Source organism: Macaca thibetana, chromosome 1 (assembly GCF_024542745.1).
Source record: "Macaca thibetana thibetana isolate TM-01 chromosome 1, ASM2454274v1, whole genome shotgun sequence".
In the NCBI taxonomy this organism is placed as follows: Eukaryota; Metazoa; Chordata; class Mammalia; order Primates; family Cercopithecidae; genus Macaca; species Macaca thibetana.
Genome location: NC_065578.1, coordinates 114,781,903 through 114,801,565, shown reverse-complemented (window position 1 = coordinate 114,801,565; position 19,663 = coordinate 114,781,903). Strand labels below are relative to the sequence as shown.

At 44.9% G+C, this 19,663-nt stretch overlaps 1 protein-coding gene across 3 annotated transcripts in view; it reads left to right on the top strand.

Annotated features, from left to right (window-relative positions):
* NGF (nerve growth factor) overlaps nucleotides 1-19,663 on the top strand; it is a 1,213,865-nt gene that overhangs the window by 1,004,856 nt on the left and 189,346 nt on the right. The gene's annotated exons all lie outside the window — the stretch shown is intronic.

Below are 19,663 nucleotides of genomic sequence, written 5' to 3'. Positions count from 1 at the left end.
GGTCCTGGAGCCCAAGGACAAGGAGGCTTCAACAGAGAGGGGCTGCTCCTGAGAACAGCAAGGGTGTGTGCTCTCACACTGACCTCCAGCTGGCCACCCCCTCCTGTCTCTGCCCAATGCCCCAGGGACTTTACCAGAGCCTGGAGGAGTGACCATGAGGAGGTTGTGCTTTATGGCCTAGTAATGGAGGGTAACCAGGCTGGGCAGAGATCTGTTCACAAGTATAGCCAGCAGTGGTGGTCAGAGACATACCAACAATAACATGGGAGACCATGGACGGTCAAGCTAAGCAGTACCGAGGCCTGCCGTGCCCCAGGTGCTGATACACTAGTCCAGAAGGAGCAGTGGACATCACTGCCTATGAAAACCTGGGTTAAAAGTGGTACCTCTTCCCCACCAGGGACACAGCTGCTTTGGGTTTAGGGCCCTTACGGAGCTTGCCCTATATGTCTCTCCCTTTGGCTGGGTCTCATTTGTATTCTTTTCCTACAATAAAACTGTAACTGTAAGTAGAACTCCTGAGTTCAGTGAGTTGTTCTAGCAAATTATCAGACCTGAGAGGGTAGTGGGAACCCCTTAGTTCGAAACCAGCTGGTCAGAAGAGAGGGTGGTCTGGGGACCCCAGAGCCTGTGACTGGTGGACTGAGGAAGACCACTTCCTAGACCAGTATTGCTGCCAGTAATCTAGACCAGCACAGTGGCCGAACCCAATGTCCCTCACCAAGGTGGAAACCTTTGGCTGTAAGTGGAGAGAAGGAGTAGATGGGGGTAAAGAAATAAACAGGTTATATAATGAGGGAAATCTAATATTACATTAATATATTGAGAATGCTAGAGCAAGAGGTGGTACTGTCTCTTAGGTCAGTTATTCCAGGTGCCTGAAAGGGTGAACCATGTACTGTGGAGACCACTCCTTTTTTTGGAGCCTGATGAGGCTGAATGGAAGCCTGCAAACCTGAGTGGCCTTGCTATGGGAGACATTTGGGTCATATGATATGATGATAGACTGGACTACTTATTAATGACTGAATGAAACTCTAGTAATGTGCTCATATCTAGACTATTATTTTTTAGGTGACACCCACCATACTGCAATACAGTAGAACACCAGCGTTGTTATGAAGATTCTATTGGCTGATATTAATGGTCAAACGTATTGGGAAATCGAGTTAAGTCTCCTGTCCCTCCCCCACACTGGCTCCTCCAAATCTTAGGCATATATAAGAACCATGTCCAAAGGCTAGGAGTGCCCTGTATAGAGCAGAATTAACTTTACCGGCCTCTGTCCAGTTCCTGGGAGGTAACTAAACCCTTGGAATTTCCTGGGTAATTGGAGTGTCTGCCCATCCCCTCGAGTCTGAGTCACTTGTTATGCTTCAGTGACTGAAATTTATCTTTATCTGGATCTAGATGTTTTTTTGATGGGGGGCAGTGCTGAAGGTGAAACTCTATTTCCAACCAACAGGCCTAACGACTGATTAGGAGAGGAAGGAGCTGATGATTTGTTTTGGGTAGAAACAGGCACAGTGGATGTGCTCCTGTGGATGGGTGGGTGCATGGGGTCAGAGGGCGTGGGAGAGGGTTGGCTGGGGGAGGCGGAAAGGGAGAGAGCCAGCACCACAGTCTTTGTCATGTAAGAGTCAGCATCGCTGGCCCTCTATGGAGGGCAGGCTCCTCTCTCTACATTGTCCTAGGCACTCGATTTAGCCCATCCCAGGGCCTCAAAGACTCAGGACCCTGTGGACACAACCAGACATCAAACAAGGATGAAGATGGTCAGAGCCCTTCCTCTTAGGGGTCTTCACCTCTTACTAAGGTCCAGGTGAGATAAGGCCAAGAAGAAAGCAGAGAGACAGAGGGTCTGTGAGATGGTTTCAGGCAGGAAGGGAGGGCAGAGCTGGCGGCAGGGCCTCCAGGCTGTTCTGTGTCCCAGCTGGTTGAGGCCTCCATCTCTCCACTCCTGAAGCAGCACTGCCAAAACTAGTCCCATGAACTTGATATCTGTGGGTCTCAGTTTCTCAGTTTATAAAAGGAGTGAGGTTGGTCTGTTTTGGCTCTAAGATTGTCTGATTTGGTCTCATACAACTCTAAGCACTCTGCCTTAAGAGTGGGGACCAGACTGAGCAGGTGGGGGCACAGGAGCACTTCCAATAAGCTGCAGGTAGGCTGGGGTGTCCTGTGGGCTTGTGGCCTCTGCACAGAACCAGGAGCATCAGACTATGTTGGGAACTAGGGGAGCCCAATAACACATATCCTGTGGGCTGAAGGCCCTTTGGTTTCTGGACACCTGGAGAGAGGGGAGCTTATGGCTACTGATCTTAAAACCTCTGGAGAAACCACAGGGTAATTGAAGAAGCATGGGACATGTTTTGTAAGGAAGGAATAAAATAGTTTGAGAAGTTTTTAATCTCTAGAAAGAAAGAGACTTAGGGAGGACCTCAATGGGGTCTTTAAACCCCCAAAGTGTAGAAACGGCTCCTCATCTGTCCCAGGGCAAAAATGAAAGGAAGTGGGCTAGCTTTGCTACTGGGGGGATTTGGGTCACCCATAGGAAGAGCTTAGATGCAAGGAAGAGGCAGTCGAGGAGAACTGATTGTGGGAGGTAAGGGTGTGGAAATAATTCTCAGAGAGCAGCACCTTTGTAATAATGGCAATAATAGCAGCCATCGCCGACTACACCCAGGTCTGTCTTGTGCTATGCTGCTGAATTATATGCTACTCTCTTGGTCCATGAGCACCTACTATGCTCCAGGAACTGTGCTAGACTCTGGGGTTATAATGATGAGCAAAACAGATCTATTTCCACAGTGCCCTGGGTAGAGTGGGGTGAGAGCTCAGGCTAATGGGTGAGTCAGAATAAATTACGCATGTAAATGTGTGCGAGAATGTACAAACGCCATGAGAATGTGAAACAGGCGCATCTGATAGGCTTTGGGATGTTAGGAAGACTCATTTGCTGTATATTAGGTTTTCTTATTACTATTTCACTGAGGAGGAAATTGGGGCTCAGAGAGGTTAAGTCATTTGCCCAAGATTGTGTTAATGGGCAGAGGGAGCATTCATAGGTCTGTCTGATCCCAGAGACTTTTCTTCCACCCACCTGACTCTAGAGACCCGGTTCAGAGGCTACGGGAAGAATAAGATGGTCTGTTCTATCTTGGTGTGATTTGCAAGCCTTCCAGTCTTGACACTTTACTTTTCCTGCCCTGTCTTGGAGCAAAGACCTGTAAGCCCTCTCTCTGTTTCCTCAGACCATCAGCTCTCTCCCAGCCTGTCCCTTTCACACCTACATGACCCTGCCAGAAGCACACAGCCCCTTTCCCAGGCCCTGCGAGGACCAGCACACCTGGGGGCAGCTCTTCAGATAAAACTGGGACCAGCATACCCGGGCAGCTCTCCAAGGGCCTAGTGTAGCCTGCAACCTTGCTGGTGCCAGGTCTGCTAAGGGCACAGCATGGCTTTGTGTGTGTGTTTGCACACGTGTGTATAGCCCACCTAGAGTGCTGTGTCATGAGAAAACATGTGAATGCTGATGTGCATACATGTAAAGGTGCACGTATGTTCAAGCATTTTGTGGTCATCCACATTTGCAACATGAGCCTGTGTTTGTGAGCAGGAGACTGAGCCCTCAGTCTGTGGGCCTGTGATGAGGGGGTAACAGGCAGGAGACTTGGGAGCCTGTGGAAAGCAACACAAAGAGGGCAAATGGATCCTGAGGGGAGAGAAGACCCTACCTCTCTTATGTGGGGCCTCAGGCTGTGCTTTGGGGTGTGCTGGGATGGTTGGCTATGAAATGGAGAGCCACCCTGGGAGCGTGAGCCATCATCATTGTGATGTTGGAGAACCCTGGGAGGCGCCCTTCCCAGGCCAAGTTGGATCCCAGGACTTGGGCTCCTGGGGCATCTGGCTACCCAGGCAGCCAGCCCTGATCTGCTGTTCTTTAGTTCCCAGGACTCTTAGGGCAACTACTTATTGGATGTTGACCCTTTGTTATTTAATCCTAGGGACACCTGTGAGTTATAGGTTATTGTGCCAGCTGTACAGATGAGGAGACAGAGGCTCACAGAGGTTAATTAACTTGCCCAAGGTCACACACATCAGTCAGTGACAAGGCAGGAATTTGAACCCAAATTTGTTGGTCCTAAAAGCCTGTGAATTTTCCAAATTCTGCTCTGTCGACACGCCAATACCCCTCATTTTACAGCCAAAGCTGCAGAGGTGAAGGAACGTGTGCAGGGGCACCCGACTGCCCAGTGACACAGCAGGGACTGCAAAACAGCCCCCCACCCTCCCCCTGCTTCCCCTTTTCCTTTTATTTAGTTCATCACATGTGGCTTCTGCTTCCTGCTCTGGGACGGACAGCTGGGATGCCAGGGTTCTAAGCCTGGTGTTGACATGCCTGGCAGAGAGACCCCCATCCAAGTGAGCCATGGCAAGCTGGAACCTTGGCTCCCTCCAGGCTGTGAAGGGCAGGGGCAGGAACTGCTCTCTCAAACAGGCCTATGCTTAGGGAGCAGAAGAGGGAGGCACAGAGGTGCCCCAGGACCCTTGCCCCTGCTATGGAAGGGACCCTCATACCTGGACTGTTGCCTCTCCAGCAACAAGTAGGCCTAGAGAAGATGCCCATAGTTGAGTCAAATGCCTGTGAGACTGGACAGGCCCTGTCTGGCCAGCAGGCCCTAGCAGGGTTATCTGGTGGGCATTAGGCCCTGGTGAACCAAGTGACACCTCCCAGCCAGCTTGGCTGGTCGCCAGGAGTCATTTTCTTTGTTACTTGGCACTGACCTGGAGACTAGGATGAGCCTTTGGGGGCCTCAGGAGGCATGCTCCCCAAGACAGTTAAGTCCCAGTGCCCAGCAGGAGGTACTGCTAGGGGATGAGTGTGGGTAGAAATGGCCGGCAAAGCTCAAAGGGAGATGTTCTAGTGCAACATCGTCCCACAGACATGTAATGCAAACCACATGTGTGGTTTTAAATCTTTCATATTAAAAAGTAAAAAAAGAAACCAGTAAGATTAATTCTATTTTTTAAACATTTATTTATTTAGAGACAGGGTCTCACTCTGTCACCCAGGCTGGAGTGCAGTGGCACGATCTCAACTCACTGCAACCTCCGCCTCCAGGGTTCAAGCAATTCTCCTGCTCGGCCTCCCGAGTAGCTGAGACTACAGGTGTACACACCACCACATCCAGCTAAGTTTTGTATTTTTTGGAAGAGATGGAGTTTCACCCGATTGGTCAGGCTGGTCTCTAACTCCTGGCCTCAACCAATCCGCCCCCCTCGGCCTCCCAAAGTGCTGGGATTACAGGCGTGAGTCACCATGCCAGGTCTGGTTCCTATTGGACTTGCAGCATATTTCTGCTTGGACTGACTGTGTTTCAGGTGCTGAGTAGCCACATGTGGCAGTGGCTACAGTGCTGGGCAGTGCAGGCCTGGAGTGAGTCAGAACAGATAATCACCTCCCCTGCCTCCACTGTCACCTCCCAAGTGGACATTTGCTGTTGTGGCCTGGGAGGGTAGCAGCCCAGTCCCTGCTGATCTGCCCGTGCTCCCCGTGGCTGCTGCAGGGATCTCTGGACTGCATGGGGAGAAAAGGGGGTTGAGGTGGGAGCTGGAAGGTCACAAAGCAGGGATAGGATGGAAGAGAAGCCAGATTGAGTCCCAAGTCTGGAGCAAGGAGGCCACTGGTGATGTGATCATGCCCATGGCCAGTGGGAGAGTGGGTGTGGAACAGGAGTGTAGGGCGGAGGAGGTCAAGACACTTGAGATCAGAGGCCCACAGGTCTGTAGTGCCCCTCAGCACAATTTGTTTGGCTTTATTGGTTTTGTCCAACCCCCGAGTGTCTGGCTTCCTTTGGCCCCCACTTTCAGAGCTGCTTTCATTTTGCAGCCAGCCTGATTGTTTTCATTCCTTGTGTCTGAAGCTCCTGACGGGAAGGTTTTCTTTTCAAAGTTTTGATTAATTCACAGCTTGAGCCCCGAGTTTGTTTGTTATGAAACTGCTGGCCTAACTTCGGGGTAATACCTTCTCCGTACCTCTCCCTGAATCCTACCTTTGGGAGCTCTGGTGTGCTCCTCCCTGTCCCTGTCCAGGAATGAATGGGCTGAGCCTCCTGCTTTTTCCAAAGCTCTCCAGGCTCCTGGGAAGTGGAGAGAAGACCTGGGAGTTAGACTCCAAAGCCCCAGGGCCAGCTAGGCTGGAGTCCCTTCTTTTCTCCTTCTCTAGGTGGGAAGGGACTGACGTTCTTAGAGTCACATGTGCGCCTCTCTCCTTGTCCTGCAATACCCTGTCCTGGGTTCCATGCCAACCCCCAGGGCACCCTGCCCTTTGAAAGTGATGGGCTGGAGAGTCTGGTCTGGCCTGACCTGTAGGGTGGAATCATATCACACACACACACACTTTACTAAACTATAATTATCTTCAGTTATTTACTTACAAATACTGTGCTCTCATATATGGCTCTGTAACTACACCTGATTTTTGCCTTACATCTCTTCCAAACAAGTATTTCCCATGTAAAAATGTTTTTAACAGTGCTTCTGAAGCTAACGTGTATCAGAAGCACCTGCAGGGCTTGCTACAACAGATTGCTGGGCCCACCTCAGAGATTCTGATTTGTAGGTGGGACCCGTGACTTTGGCTCTCTGATGCCCTGGGCCATGCCAAGGCAGCAGGTCCTTTCATCATACAACGGACAGCAGCGCTTCAACAAACACCACTGCCCTTACAAGAGCCATGATCTGTTCTAAACACCATGAGAACAACAACTTCCAATCCTTATGAGAGTTCTATGAGATAGGGATTCATATCATCCCTGTTTTATAGATGAAGAAATTGGGGGGCAGAGAGACTAAGTAACTTGTCCAAGGCCACTCAGCTGGTTGAGCAGCAGAGGCAGGACTCATGTGTACCCGTAAGCTGCTATGTGTCCGCACTGGAATCCAGGCCTCCCTGGATCACATCTTTGCATGCTTGCCCAGGCAGACAGGTGAGCTATGAGCATCTGCTGCTCCAGCTCTGAGTCTGGCATGACCATAGGAAACTATTCCCCAGGATCCTTTTCTGGCTCAACTTCTCTACACGTCCCAGCCAGTGCAATGGTGGGATGGGAGGCAGCCACGAGGCGCAGCCCAGGCAGAGTCAGTCGGGTGTATCACCTGCTCAGCCAGGGAGCACACATTCAGAGGCTCACAGGGGCCAGACGAGACGAGAGGCTCTAGCTAGTATGAGGAAATCTTCCCCTTAAAATCACTCATCCTTTCAGCCCATTATTTGTTGTTCATATTTTGACAGATACGTGGATATATAAAATATTTCTCTTTTAACTCGACTGTTAAAAAAACAAAACATAAAAGCATACTGTATAGGGCAGTCAATACTCCATCTCCATTTGAGAGAGTATTAGGGAATGTAAAATAAAGAAAATGGAACCTACCAGAGTGAACTGTTTTAGGATTTAAGACTATAATCTATGTAAGATATAGATACACACACACACTTATTTCCCCTAGGAACACTGGTTCAATATTCACTAATTCAGTGTTCACTGCAGCTTTATAGAACAAAACTACTGCAAATAATGAGAACTGACTGTATATAATCTTTGGCTCCATTGGGCTCAGAAACAGCCAACTAACAACATCTGGTCTCCTTAGATGGACCCATCAGCTCAATAGTCACAAAATTGCCACACTCTGGGAATGCCAAACGTTGAGCCCAGGCTTCTCTAGACTTTTCTATTAAAAATAAAAAACAGAATAAACTTTTCTAACTTTTTAAAAGGATAGACCTTTAAAATAATTATAGGTTCATAAAAAAATTGAGGGGGAAGTACAGAGTTCCCACACATCCCTTCATCCTTCCTCACACACAGCCTCCCCACTACCATTAACAACATCCCACATCAGAGTTGTATATTTGTTACAACTGATGGCCCTATATGGACATAATTATCACCCCAAAGTCCATAGTTTGCATTAGGGTTAGTTCTTTGTGTTGTACATTCTATGAGTTTTGGCAAATGTATAATGACATATATACACATTTATAGTTTTACATGGAATAGTTTCATGGCCCTAAAAATTTCCTGTGCTCCCTTCTAAACACCTAGCAACCGTGGATCTTTTTACTTTCTCCATAGTTTTGCCTTTTCCAAAATGTTGTATAATCAGAAGCCTATGTGACCTTTTCAGACTGGCTTCTTTCATTTAGCAATATACACTTAGGGTTACTCCATTTCATGGCTTGATAGCTCAATTCTTTTTAGTGCTGAATAATATTCCATTGTATGGATGTACCACAGTTTGCTTATCCATTTGCCTACTGAAGGAGATATTCGTTGTTTTAAGAGTTCTTTGTATATTTTGGACAACAGTGCTTTATCACATATGTGTTTTGCAAAGATTTTCTCCCAGTCTGTAGTTCATCTTTTTATTATCTTAACAATATCTTTCACAGAGAAATGCTAATAAAGTCTAATTTATCAACTTTTTCTTTCATGGATACTGCTTTTTGTGATGCCAAACCCAAGGTCACCTAAACTTTTTTCTATGTTCATTTCTGGGAGGTTTATAGTTTTACATTTTACATGTAGGTCTATAGTCCATTTTGAGATGCTTTTTGTGAAAGACATAGAGTCTATGTCTAGATTCTTTTTTTTTTTTTGGCATGTGGATGCTCAGTTGTTCCAGCATTATTTGTTGATTTTCTCCATTTAATTGCCTTTCCTCCTTTGTCAAAGATCAGTTGACTACATTGTATGGGTCTGCTTCTGGGTGCTCTACTCTGTTCTGTTGACCTGTTTGTCTATTATTTCACCATTACCATATTCAATTACTGTAGCTTTACAAGAAGTATTGAAGTTGGGTAGGGTCATCCTCTGACTTCATTCTTCTCCTTCAATATTGTGCTGGCTATTCTGGGTCTTTTGCCTCTCAGATAAACTTTCGAATGTTTGTTAATATCCATAAATAACATACTGGGATTTTTAGTTGGATTGTGTTGAATCTATAGCTCGAGCTGGGAAGAACTGACATCTTAACAATATTGAGTCTTTTGTTTTTTTTCTTTTCTTTTTCTTTTTTCTTTTTTTTTTTTTGAGACAGAGTCTCACTCTGTTTCCCAGGCTGGAGTGTGCAGTGGCGCGATCTCGGCTCACTGCAAGTTCTGCCTCCTGGGTTCACGTCATTCTCCTGCCTCAGCCTCCAGAGTAGCTGGGACTACAGTTGCCCGCCACCACATCCAGCTAATTTTTTGTATTTTTAGTAGAGACGGGATTTCACCGTGTTAGCCAGGATGCTCTCGATCTCCTGACTTCGTGATTCCCCCCACCTCGGCATCCCAAAGTGCTGGGATTACAGGTATGAGCCACCACGCCTGGCCTAATATTGAGTCTTTCCATTCATGAATCTGTAATGTCTCTGCATTTACTTAGATGTTCAGTTTATTTCATCTGACTTTTGTGATTTTCCTCATACAGATCTAACATATTTTGTTAGATTTGCACCTAAATATTTCTCTTTTTTGGTGTTAATATCAATGGTATTATTTTTTAATTTCAAATTGTGATTGTTCACTATTGGTATATAAGAAAGCAGTGAACTTTTGAACATTAATCTTGTATCCTGCAACCTTGCTATAATCACTTATTAGTTCCACAGGTTTTTAAAATTTGTCATTTGCAACTAAAGACAGTTTCATTTCTTTTTTCTCCTTATTATCTGTATGCCATTTATTTCCTTTTTTTTTTTTTTTGTCTTATTACATGAGCTAGAATTTCAATACAATGTTGAATAGGAGTGGGGATAGAGGATACCCTTGCCTTGCTCCTGATCTTAGCAGGAAAGCATATATTTTTTGCTTGTTTGTTTTTTGAGACTGAGTCTCACTCAGGCATATAGTTTCTTATCATTAAATATGATGTTAGCTGTAGGATTTTTATAGATTTTTTCAATCTAGTTGAGGAAGATTCCCCCTATTCCTAGTTTGCTGAGAGTTTTTATTAGAATGCGTGTTGGATTTTGTCATATGCTTGTCTGTATCTATTGATATGATCATGCAATTTTTCTTCTTTACCTTTTAGATGTGATAGATTACATTAATCCATCCTTACGTCGGTTTTTGAATTGTGAACTAGCCTTGCATACTTGGACTAAATCTCACTTGGTTATGGTGTATAACTTTTTAATGCATTGTTGGATTCAACTTCCTAGTATTTTGTTGATTTTTGCATCTGTGTGTTCATGAGAGATATTGGTCTGTAGTTTTTTCTTTCTTGTAATATCTTTGTTTGTTTTTGGTATTAGGGTAATGTTGGCCTCATACAATTAGTTAGAAAGTATTCCCTCCACTTCTATTTGCCAGAAGATATTGTAGAGAATTCATACTTTTTTTCCTTGAATGATTGTGGTTGCATTCACCAATGAATTCATCTGGACCTGGGGCTTTCTGTTTTGAAACATTATCAGTTACTATTATCAGTTATCCATTCAATTTTTAAAATAAGTATAGACTTGTTTTAATTTTTAAAATAAATATAGACCTGTTGGATAATCTGTTTCTTCTTGTGTGAGTTTTGATAGATTGTGTCTTTCAAGGAATTGATCCATTTCATCTAGGTTGTCAAATTTGTGGGCATAAAGGTGTTCATAATATTTCTTTATTATCCTTAAAATCTCCATGGGCTCCATAGTGATGGCCTCTCTTTCATTTCCAGTATTAGTACATCAGTTTTACTTATCTTTTCAAAGAACGGCTTTTGGTTTTGTTGATCATTTCTATTAATTTGCTGTCTTAATTATTTTCTGCTCTAATTTTTACTGTTGTTTTCCTTTTTTTAAAATTCTGCTTACTTTAGATTTAATTTGCTCTTCTTTTTCTGGTTTCCTAAGGTGAATGCTTAGCTTAGACTATTGATTTTAGGTCTTTCTTCTTTTCTACCATGTGCATTCAATGCTATAAGTTTCCCTCTAAGCACTGTTTTCACTGTATGCTACAAATTTTAATAAATTGGATTTTTATTTTCATTTAGTTCAAAATATTTTCAAAATTTCTCTTGAGACTTATTCTTTGACCCATATGTTATTTAGAGTTGTGTTATTTAATCTTCAAATATTTTGAGGGGATGTTCTAGCTATCTTTCTGTTGTTTATTTCTAGTTTAATCCCATTGTAATCTGAGATAATCTTCTATATGATTTCTAGGCTTCTAAACTTGTTATGGTGAATTTTATGGCACATAATAATTTGATCTTCCTTGTGAATGTTCCATGTGAACTTGAGAAGAATGTGTATTTTAGTGTTGTGGGATAAAGTAATCTATAAGTGTTGATTAGACCCAGTTGGTTGATGGTGCTGTTTAGTTCAACTATGTTCTTATTGATTTTCTGCCTGCTGGTTCTGTCAATTACTGATAGAGGAGTGTTGGAAGTCCCCAACTATAATAGCAGATTCATTTATTTCTCCTTGCAGTTCTATCAATTTTTGCCACACATATTTTGGTGCTTTTTATTAATTGCTTGCTTACATATTAAATATTGTTATGACTTCTTGGAGAACTGCCCCCTCCCAATTCATATGTTGAAGCCCTAAACCCTAATGTGACTATATATGGAAATAGAGTCTTTAGAGGTAATAGGGTTAAATCAGGTCGTAAGAGTAGGGTCCCTGATTCAGTAGGATTAGTATCCTTAGAGGAAGAGATACTAGGGATTGATCTCTCCTCCCCACACACTTCCCCCAACAACCCCACATAAGCACATAGAAAAAGTCCATGTGTGAGTACAGCAAGAAGGTGGCTGTCTACAAGCCAGGAAGGGTCTTCACCGGGAACCAAATTACCCAAATTACCTAGAAACATAATCTTGGATGTTACAGGAAAAAGAACTGTGAAAAAACAAATTTGTGTTATTTAAGTCACCCAGTTTATCTTATATTGTTATGGCAGCCCAAGCAGACTAATATCCCTTTATACCTATATAATGCCCCTCTTTATTCTTGATAATTATCTTTGCTCTAAAGTATGCTGCGTGTAAAATCAATATAACTACTCCATTTTTCTTTTTGATTATTGCTAGCCTGTTATACTATTCTCCATCCCTTTATTTTTATTTTATCTGTGTCTTTATATTCAAAATGGGTTTCTTGTAGAGATATTACTGTATCTGGTTTTCTTGTTTATTCTGACAGTCTCTGTTTTTTAATTGGTGTATCTATACCATTAATATTTAAAATGATTATTGATATGGTTGAATTACTATTTACCACATTTGTTACTGTTTTTTATTATTATTCTTGTTCTTCATTTCATTTTTTGTCCTCACTCTTTTTCTGCCTTCTCTTTTTTAACTGAGGACTTTATATGATTCCATATTTTCTCCACTCTTAGTATATATCAAGTATATATTTTTTAAGCATTTTTCAGTGGTTGCTCCAGAGTTTACAGTATAATCCATGTCCATGTCCAAATAACACTATAACACCTCAAGGGTAGTGCAAGTATTAGGTTGGTGCAAAAGTGATTGCAGTTTTTGCATTACTTTTAATGGCAAAAACCACACTTTTGCATCAACCTAACATCGTAGAGTATCTTTCCAGTCTCATTTAAAATTACTGTCATTTATTTCACTTATATACCAGGTATAATCACTGAAAGCATTGTTACTATTGTTCTTTTGAACAAAAGATTATCTGTTAAATCAATTAAGAATAAAAAATGAAAGCTTTTATTTTACTTTAATTTATTCCCTCTCTAATAGTTTTTCCTTTTTAAATATAGATTTGAGTTTATGACTTACTATTTTCTGTCTCTCTGAAGAACTTTATTTAGCATTTTTTGCAAGGCAGGTGTATGGTGACAAATTTTTTCAATTTTTGTTTTTCTGAGAAAGTCTTTATTTCTCCCTGCCTTTTTTTTCAAGACAGAGTGCAGTGGCAGGACCTCAGCCCACTGCAACCTCTGCCTCTTGGGTTCAAGCAATTCTCATGCCTCAGCCTCCCTAGTAGCTGGGATTACAGGTGTGTGTCACCACATTTGGCTACTTTTTTGCATTTTTAGTAGAGATGGGGTTTTGCAATGTTGGCCAGGCTGATCTCAAACTCCCGGCCTCAAGTGATCTGCCCACCTTGGCCTCCCAAAGTGCTGGGATTACAAGCATGAGCCACTGTGCCTGGCCTCTTCCTGACTTTTGAGAGATAATTTATTTGGACACAGAATTCTTGTTTTGGGGAGGTTTTCTTTCAACACTTAAAGTTTTTGACTCCACTCTCTTCTGGTTGCACAGTTTCTGAGGAGAAGTTCAGTGTATTCTCATCCATGCTCCTCTATAGGCAATGAAACTTTTCTCCCTCTGGCTTCTTTAAAAACTTTTTCTTTGCCTTTGATTTTTCTTCTGTTTAATATGACATCCCTAGGTGTAGATTTTTGGGGGCATTTATACTTTTAGGTTTTCTCTGAGCTTTCTGTATCTGTGATTTGGTGTCTGACATTAACCTTGAGAAATTCTCAGTCATTATTGCTTTAAATATTTCCTCTGTTCTTTTCTCTCTTTTTTCTCCTTCTTGCATTCCCATGATGTGCATCTTTTGTAATTGCCACATATTTCTTGAATATTATATTTTTTCATTAACTTTTCTTTTTGCATTTCCATGTTGGAAATTTCTATTGACATTTCTTCAGGTTCATTGATTCTTTACTTGGCCATGTCTAGTCTACTAATGAGCCCAACAAAAACGTTCTGCATTTCTTCTTTTTTTTTTTTTTTTTTTTTGAGACAGAAGTTCATTCTTGTTGCCCAGGCTGGAGTGCAATGGCATGATCTCAGCTCACCACAACTTCCACCTCCTGGGTTCAAGTGATTCTCCTGCCTCAGCCTCCCGAGTAGCTGGGATTACAGGCGTGTGCCACCACGTCCAGCTAATTTTGTATTTTTAGTAGAGACAGGGTTTCTCCACGTTGGTCAGGTTGGTCTCAAACTCACAACCTCAGGTGATCCGCCCACCTTGGCCTCCCAAAATGCTGGGAGGCATTCTTCATTTCTGTTACAGTGTTTTTAAACTAGTTTAAATTGTCTCTTAGAATTTCCATCCCTGCTTATATAACCCATCTGTTCTTGAATGCTGTCTACTTTTTCATTACTGCCCTTTGCATATTACTCATCATTATTTAAAATTGTAGTCCGATAATTCCAACATCCTTGTCATATCTGAGTCTAGTTCTGATGCTCACCTTATCTCTCCAAACTGTGTCTTTTAGTATGCCTTGTACTTTTCTGTTGAAAGCTGGACATAATGTAGCGGGAAAAGGAAATGAGGTAAATAGGCCTTTAGGGAGATGGTGGTGAGGTATGAGCAGAAGGGAAGCATCCTATAGTCATATGATTAAGTCGCAGTCTCTAAATGAGCCCGTCTGCCTGGGCTATCAACTTCACAGTGCTTTTGAGTCCTACCTTCTACCCACTCCCATTCTTTAGGTGAGACAGGAAGGCTAGATGGTGCTGGAATTGGATAATTTCCTTCCCCAAGTCCATTAGGCTCTGATAAAACATCATTAAGTTAGGCTCTGGTGAAATAGTTTGTTTTTGTTTTTTGTTTTAGTTTTGAGGGCAGACCTTGCTAAGACATAGTTTTCTGGGAGTGTTTCAAAATGGCTACTTCTTCTTATCTTCTTCCCCATCTCACAGAAGTACAAGGGGACTCTTCTTCTTTGATCTTCACTGTGAGAATATGGTACAGCTCCTGGAGATAAAACTCACAAAAGTATGCCCCATCCCTATCATGACTAGGTATCACTGGAGTTTTGTTTTTGTTTTTGTTTTGTTTTTGTTTTTTTGTCTCACCCTTATGCCCAGGCTAGAGTGCAGTGGTATAATCTTGGCTTACTGCAACCTCTGCCTCCCTGGTTTAAGAGATTCTCTTGCCTCAGCCTCCTGAGTAGCTGGGATTACAGGTGTGCACCACCACGCCTATCTAATTTTTTGTACTTTTAGTAGAGGTGGGGTTTCACCGTGTTGGCCAGGTTGGTCTCAAACTCCTGACCTCAGGTGATCCGCCCACCTCCCAAAGTGCTGGGATTACAGGCATGAGTCACCACACTCAGTCCCCTGGAGATTTTAACTCTAAATTTGTTCACACTGAAACTCCAGCAATTGGTTAATTACAGTTTAGGTTATTCTATCCCAGTCCTGGTTCCCATGTAGGCTTCTACTCAGGATTTTCTGCTCTGGTAAGTTATGATTGTCTCTATCTGCCTGTCTGGCTTTCCAATTTTGGGGGTGGTAGCTTACCCTGTGACCCCAGTTTTCTGGTGGATCTAAAAAAAAAAGTTGTTGGTTTCTAGTTTGTTCAGCTTTTTTCTTGTGTAAACCTAAGTGACAACGTCCAAGCTCCTTAAATGCTGGACTGGAAACCAGAAGTTCCAGCATTCTATTTTCAAGTTTTCCTGTGGACTTTCTCCAAAGCCCTCTGCATTTAGGACAAGGTCAAAACCTGAAATAGGTGAAGGAATCAGGGGGTTCCTTGATGATTTTACCGTGATAGGCAATTATCTTTCTGGGGTGAAAGCGTATGTCTGAGATCAAGTCAGGGAAGAGAAGGCCTCTGAGAACCACCCTCCACATATGCCTCTTCACTCCACCTCCAACGTCCACCTGCTGAGGCTTTACAGGATAAAAATGATAAGTGTTGAGGTTACTTTCGTTGCTATTCCAGACAACAAGCCATATTGATATTCAAGGAAATGCTCAGTTCATGCTCTGTTCAGAATCTTCAAAAGCAAAGAAGCTTCTTGGTCTATACCTAAGTATGCAGAGTGCTTCCCCTTGGGTCAGACAAGAGATCCGAATGATTTTAGGAAGAACCCTGTGCTGCTGTCCCTGCTGTAAGGAGCAAACCTCAACCTGCCTTGGGCCTCACTATAGTCTGTGTCCCCTCTACATGAGGTGTGGCATTGCAAAGAAGAGGAATACAGCCTGATATCCCTGTCCTGGCAGTGTCAGAGGAGGAAGATTGTATTACAGGCTTTTTCGTTCTCCCTTTCTGGACTCCATGGAAGCACTCATAGGACTTGAAGGCTAAGTCTAGTTCCTGGGACCTACACATCTAGCCACTTAGTAGAAGGATTTCCCTGGGATTATGAGTTCCTGCGAGCCTCTGAAAGGAAGCCTCAGCAGCTTTCCAAAACTAGGCTCTTACCTTGTCAGGGAGCTCAGAAGGAGCTCAGAATGGGAAGAGGAATGGCATCTCTCTGGTTGAAACATGTTCACCCTAGATGGAACCTATTTTCCCTGAAAAGGTAAGTTTTTATCAGAAGGAGAAGAGGGGCAAGGGCCCTGAGTCTGCTAGGGATTTGGCTCAGATTTCACTTTCAGGGCTCCAGGACGTTTCCAGGTCACATGTGGGGTAGGCAGAGGGTTGAGACCTGGGGCCAGGAAGCAGATACGTTCTGTGTATCCCTAGAGAGCAAGATCCTTTAGTCCCAGGCTCAGCAAAATTCTCACTTTCTCCCTCCAGATCTCATTTTCCCAGCAGACCCCACTGACAATTTATAGAAAGCTGTAGTCTCTCTCTGCAGAGCAAAGTGCATGAACACATTTTTCATGTAGTTTCAAGGAACTCACAGACCTTATGACTCTTATCCATGGACCTTGCTCTATACTAAGGAAGCTGGCCCAGGATTTTGAAGCCCAAGGCCTGAGGCATAATGGAGATGAATAGTCCCCTGGGCACTTTGCTCACCTGAAGGGCCAGGGCTCATGGATGCGCTTCAAGCCCCATCACCATGCCCTAGATGTACTCATAGCCCAGTCCATTCTAAAACGTGCAGTAGAGTTTGGAGGTGCAGCCACGTGCTTGCAGCAGCTGGAAAGTCCTGGCTTAATTCTCTCAGTCCATCAGCAACTCAGTCCACTCCCCATATGCTAGGACATAGTCACACACATAGCAAGCCACCAGCATGTTGGTGACAGCATCCATCAGTAAAGCACTAGCATGGAGCAGAGCATGTGTGGGTGGCACAGGGTCTCTCTGGTTTTTGCCTGTGGCTCCCTGGGCCCAAAAGAGGGTGCTCATTTGAATGTTAAGTACAACCACACAGAATCCCACTTAAAAAAGATCTCAGCACTGATCTTAATGCCCTACTCTGTCCCCAACACTTGGGGAAGACTAGAGAGTCCAAGAAAAAAAATGGTACTGAGCTCAGCCCAGGCACACTTACTTCTTCTAGGTCTGCCCATAGTGGGTAGGATTTGGCAGTAAAGTAAGTTCTGTACCACTTGATGGAGCAAAGTCTCTACATGCTCCTCACTCTCCCAACCTTGCCCTGAAAGAAAAAATCGCATGAATTAAAAAGTGGCCAGGGAGGAGCAGGAGTGGCCGAGGACAAGTACATCCCAACCAGCATCCTCTCTTCCTGCCAGGCAGAGTGCTCTCTGCTCTACCTCTTGCCCTGCTTGTCCAGCATCAGCAGCACAAGCAGGGTACCAAGGCTGGCACCTACCCCAGAGCTTTAGTGGTTAGAAGTATTTCAGGGCTCTGAGTTCCACTCCAGAAGAGACACAAGGTGCTGGAATGGGAGAGTGGCTCTCTGGGCAGGGTGACAAGGAAGAAGGAACCATGGAATTTATGGGGCACAGTGTGACAGAGCTGAAGGGGCCTTAGAGAGGGCATGTAAACCAATTCCAGGTGGGGAAACTGAGGCTCAGAGGGAATGGACTGGTAGATGGCATGGTAGGGGAGTGCTGGAGTTAACCTTAGGTCTACTTGAAACTTTGACAGTCTTACTAACGATGTGAGTTTTTTATTTTGTAAATGCTACCTCCTTTTCTCACCCTATCCCTGTCCCCTAAGGAAGAGTAGGTCTGTCAGCCTGCACACTTGGTCCTGAATCTCCTGAGAACTTGGCCTTCTACCACCCAGAAGACCCATCAGCATGGGGCCCCTACTACTCTCCAGCACAAGCTGCACACCCCAGTGAATTTACACCTGCCCTTGCTCACCTTCCTCACAAGCAGCCTCCAGAGGGGATTGGGGTGGGTGGGCAGTGAAGGCTGCTTTTCAGAGAAGGCAGGGGATAGGGTTTGACTCCGTGTCCCCACCCAAATCTCATCTCCATTGTAATCCCTACGTGTCAAGGGAGGGGCCTGGTGAAGGTGATTGGATCATGGGGGCGGTTTCCCCCATGCTGTTCTTGTGATAGTGAGTGAGTTCTTTCACGGTTTAGAAGCATATAGCGGTTCTTCCCTCCCTTCCCCCTCATCCTGTAAAGAAGGTGCTTGTTTTTCTTTTACCTTCCTCCATGATTGTAAGTTTCTGAGGCCTTCCCAGCCACACAGAACTGTAAGTCAATTAAACCTTTTCCCTTTATAAATTACCCAGTTTGAGATAATTCTTTATAGTAAAGTGTGAGTGTGAAAATGGACTATAATACAGCATTCAGTTGGGGCATCAGCCTAGAGACTCTGCCCACATGTGTGTCCAGGAGAATGCACTCAGCTAGGGGAGGGGAAGGCTCCCTGTGTGGGTCTGCAGTGATGGTAAGAGCTCCCATCCAGCGCAGGGAATTCCAAAGGGTGGCTCATGGGCCGGGCTGGGGCAGCTCTGAGCCTGGAGGCTTTGCTGCCACCATGGGTAGAGAAGGGACAGCGGTGTATATGTGAATGTGGAGGTCCCTCAAAGGTTCTTGTCTCCTGAAGGTTCAAGGCTGGCTTCTGCACAGCGAGGCGCACTGGTACGTACACACCTGTGGGACTCACAACTGGAAGAATGCATGAACAGATGTACACCGCGTCCCGGTTCCAGCCCTGCAGGGCTCCATCCTTCCTGGTGCCTGCTTTGCTACCTTGCTGCGAATTTGTTCCGGTTTCCAATGTGGCTGCAGCTCCTGGATAACGTCATCCAGATCCATGGATTGCCAAGCCTGGCCGGCAGCCGCGGGAACGCCTCCTACCAGCCCTCCCCTGGCCCACAGGCTGCTTGGGAGTGCGGGCTGCCACTGCCGCCAGCTACCTGGAGCGCCCGGAGAGAGTGACCGCGCGAAAACCCGGGAGACCGCACCCGCACCCGCACCCGCACCCGTCCAGGTCCCTGCCGGGCTTCTCCTGGAGCAGGGAGGTGGCTTCTCCCTTCTCACCCAGTCCCTTCCCACCCAGGCTGGGTCGCTTCCCCCACCACCCCGGCAGCCTGGGACGCAGGCAGTGGCGGGCTCTTCCTGCGTATTCCTGCTCCCTGCTGCCAGTCCCCGGACCCCTGGGAAAGGCTCTGTAGGAGAGGGTCCTGCTGCATCTCAAAGGCCCTCCCTCCTGGGAGCCTGACAAGCACCCCTCTCCGACTCCAACACACACTTGATGGAGAGATGACGTTTGATGATGATGTGTGTGTGAGTGTGTGTAAGTGTGCTTGCCCGTGTGCGTAGGTGGGTGGCGGATATTGTGCCTGACAGGTCACTGAATATTTCCAGGCATGGGAGTATTTAAACACCCCTTAGGCCAGGATTTTGAGCAGGACAGAGTTTGAGTCACTAAATAATTCTTAAAGCCTCCCCCTCCCCTAACCCATCCTGAGAGCCTGACTGAGGGCAGGTCCTAGGCAAGCAGGTTTCCCTGAGCCTCACATTTTGCTGGGCATTAGAGGCAAGGAGGTAGGGCAGCCCCTGTGCTTGCCCTTGTGCAGG